Source organism: Sinocyclocheilus grahami, unplaced genomic scaffold (assembly GCF_001515645.1).
Source record: "Sinocyclocheilus grahami isolate Dianchi unplaced genomic scaffold, SAMN03320097.WGS_v1.1 scaffold16808.1, whole genome shotgun sequence".
Classification (NCBI taxonomy): Eukaryota; Metazoa; Chordata; class Actinopteri; order Cypriniformes; family Cyprinidae; genus Sinocyclocheilus; species Sinocyclocheilus grahami.
Genome location: NW_015516287.1, coordinates 998 through 4,783, shown reverse-complemented (window position 1 = coordinate 4,783; position 3,786 = coordinate 998). Strand labels below are relative to the sequence as shown.

At 36.8% G+C, this 3,786-nt stretch overlaps 1 long non-coding RNA gene across 1 annotated transcript; it reads right to left on the bottom strand.

Moving 5' to 3' along the window:
* Positions 1-108: 108 nt before the first annotated feature.
* LOC107579354 (uncharacterized) lies at positions 109-1,435 on the bottom strand. Its single transcript, XR_001608466.1, has 3 exons — positions 1,357-1,435; positions 928-1,118; positions 109-714 (listed from the first exon to the last, which is right to left on the bottom strand). It is a non-coding gene; the product is annotated as an uncharacterized lncRNA (long non-coding RNA).
* Positions 1,436-3,786: the final 2,351 nt, after the last annotated feature.

Here is a 3,786-nt window from a genome sequence, read left to right as displayed (position 1 = left end):
GCTATTGGGCTGTTTTGACCCAGCTATTGGGCTGTTTTGACCCAGTGGTTGGGTTGTTTTGAACCCATCCGCTGGGTCAAAACAACCCAATAGCTGGGTTTTGTCCCTTTTTAACCCAGCATTTTTTAGAGTGTAGAAGAATTAAATGGCATAAATGGTATAACCATTGCACTACAGAGTAGTGTATTTAAAATGACGATTCATTAAAATAACATGGTAAATATGAGGTTTTGCAATCTCAAACAGCATAAAAAGCTGTTTTGTGCAGCTAAAAATAACTGGGCGTGCATGAGACCGGAAGCCAGATGCATTCAGTTTACAAACAGCCATTCTGTTAGAAATTAGGTGGATAGAATCTATGAAATAAATCAACGTGCATAGTAAACGGGAATGCATGAAATATGAGGCAGTGCAAATTGAAACAAGTATTTGGTTAAACAAAAACAAGTCTCTGTCTGATGCAGCTCAAATGTTCACAGTATGATTGACAGTAAAGTGCAGCATCAGCAGGTTCTCTGGGAAAGACGCTCTTGCTGAGTGTGTTTGTGCTCGGACGAGTCTGTTAAAGCTTCCAGAAGGCTGGAGGTCAACGGTAGTCTGATGATGATGATGATGATGATGATAGACATCAGTGATGAAGGGTTCGATGTGAGAATCTCACCTCACTTGTAACATCAGAATCAAACGTCACATGTCCGTCTGGATCACATTACACTAGAAATCACAAACATACTGTATATCAGATTATCCTCCTATACATTTAAGTTATTGATCAGAACATGTTCTGTCACTCAAACACTGTCTGTAAATGTTTCGTTCATTTGAATCAGTATAAATGTGTCACTTCATGACAAGAGCTTTAAGGAAACAACAGCCAATCAAGCGAGACTGAGACTGAAATGTGATTAATGATTACCAAACACTTACAGTACGGCTTTAGTGTCTCCATACTCTCACATCTAGCAGATATCTGTCTGCTTTTCTCTTGTGATTCACAGGTTTGTGTCTTACTTCTGACCTCCATTTCTTTCTGTCCTCGTGTTTTTTGCTCATCTGTGGTTCCTGACGCTCCAGCAGCTTTCTGTTTGCTTTATTGTCTCTTTACACTCCATTCGTATCTGTGATCATGCACACAAATGCAGTTTAATTAAAAAAGCCAGCTTATGCAATATGAAACGAGGAATACAGAGATGTACACTGTTATAACACAAGCACTGAATCATTCACAAGTGGCAGAAATTAAAACATTGCTAATAAAATGGCAAAAATCCAGTCATCCGTATGAGAATAAAGCGCCTCAGTATAAAGCAGGATTTAATGATGAATGAAATCAAGTGTTAGAAACATGTTTCTCACCTGTGAGACGAAGAGAGATGTCATGAAGAAGTAAAGAGCTACAGGGAGAATCCTTGTTTTATAGTCAGCAGCTGCAAACATTTGCGTCTGCATTCGTGTGTGTGCTCTGCTTTTATACCGAAGCTAAATACAGTCTCAACAGGCCTAACCAGTTAAACAGACGATGATGCAACGAGGAAGTAAGTTAATATTTCCATGTGCATGACTTCAGATTCATTAGCATTCATGAAAGACAATCCAGAAGAATAAAGTGCAGTAAACTACTTGAGCTATATAGACCAGTGTGTTTATAATTGATAATACATTAATATAGTAAGGAATACCAGTTTTCAGTATATCAATTACAGCTTATAAACTGATTAGAATTGTGTTGAATTGAATATGTACAGTCTATTGCTCAAACATGCATTGAGGAGAATAGAAATTGATTTCATTTCAGTTGGTTTAGGGTTTGCATTCCATGTTTAATAATGTTTTGCACTGACCTTCGAGAAGCATTTTAATATATATGAGAAGTATTTTACATGTTGGCGTACTTGAGTGTATACTTCAGATGTGTTCATGATTAGTTAACTTAAATTTTGCCATTTTCGAACAACCAATTTGGTACTAAGTATATTTTAGTTGATATTAAATTGAAGTAAAGCAGAATTTAAAGTGTATTTACTGTACTTTTATGTGTTGAAGTGGAACAACTTTAAGTATACTTAGTACACTTAAGCCCATGAAGACACTAATCACATGATTGATTAGATTGAACTTCACCTTCTTTGTGTTACAAATACATCACAAGTTTATCATGAGTGTTTTCCAAACATAAAAACAAGATATGAATGTATTATTTTTGCGGTAATATTATATGCCCCGTAGTACTTTTGGCTTATTTCACCCTGGTGAAAAAATAAATTATAATTTATTGTATTTCAAATATATTTCCTTTATCAATAGTACATTGCAAGTATATTAACACTATCTTTATTTTTATATATATATTATAATCATACTTTTACAATAAAACTTATTAGAAAAACAATAAAACTATTTATATATATATATTATGTGTATGTGTGTATGTATAAAATTAGTTTTATTGTTTTGTGATATATACAGTGGGTACGGAAAGTATTCAGACCCCCTTCACTCTTTGACTCTTTGTTATATTGCAGCCATTTGCTAAAATCATTTAAGTTCATTTTTTTTCCTCATTAACGTACACACAGCACCCCATATTGACAGAAAAACACAGCATTGTTGACATTTTTGCAGATTTATTAAAAAAGAAAAACTGAAATATCACATGGTCCTAAGTATTCAGACCCTTTGCTCAGTATTTAGTAGAAGCACCCTTTTGATCTAATACAGCCATGAGTCTTTTTGGGAAAGATGCAACAAGTTTGTCACACCTGGATTTGGGGATCCTCTGCCATCCCTCCTTGCAGATCCTCTCCAGTTCTGTCAGGTTAGATGGTAAACGTTGGTGGACACCCATTTTTAGGTCTCTCCAGAGATGCTCAATTGGGTTTAAGTCAGAGCTCTGGCTGGGCCATTCAAGAACAGTCACAGAGTTGTTGTGAAGCCACTCCTTCATTATTTTAGCTGTGTGCTTAGGGTCATTGGCTTGTTGGAAGGTAAACCTTCGGCCCAGTCTGAGGTCCTGAGCACTCTGGAGAAAGTTTTCGTCCAGGATATCCCTGTACTTGGCCGCATTCATCTTTCCCTCAATTGCAACCAGTCGTCCTGTCCCTGCAGCTGAAAAACACCCCCCACACACACACACACACACACAGGTTTGTTTTTGTGAAAAGTGGGGACTCTCCATAGGCGTAATGGTTTTTATACTGTACAGACCGTATATTCTATTGCCCTACACCAACCCTACCCCTAAACCTACCCCTCACAGGAGACTTTCTGCTATTTCAGATTTTCAATACACTCCATTCTGTGTGATTTATAAGCGTTTTGAAAAGTGGGGACATGGGGTAATGTCCTGAAAAGTCACCTTCTCCTTGTAATACCTGTCATACCTTTGTCATTATACACATTTATGTCCTCATTTGTCACAAAAACGCGCGCACACACTCTCTCTCTCTCTCTCTCTCACTCACACACACACACACACACACACACACTCTCTCATGCTATAAATAAATATTTAACACATCTCTGCCTGCTTTGAAGCTTTGAGAATCTTTCCTTCTATCATTGATAATGTTGGAAGCTGAACTGGTTTTAACTTTATCTAAATGTTCAGGTTAAAGCCTGCATTTTCCTATCAGTCTAAGAAAGACTTCTACCTTTAAAGAATAAGAGGTTAAAGAATAACAGCACTGTTAATGGAGTCAGATGAACTCTGTTGGAGTTAATATGTAATATGTGTGCTTGAACAATAATGCGTCCTGCTTTGACTTTCAAATTGTTGCTGGGCATATT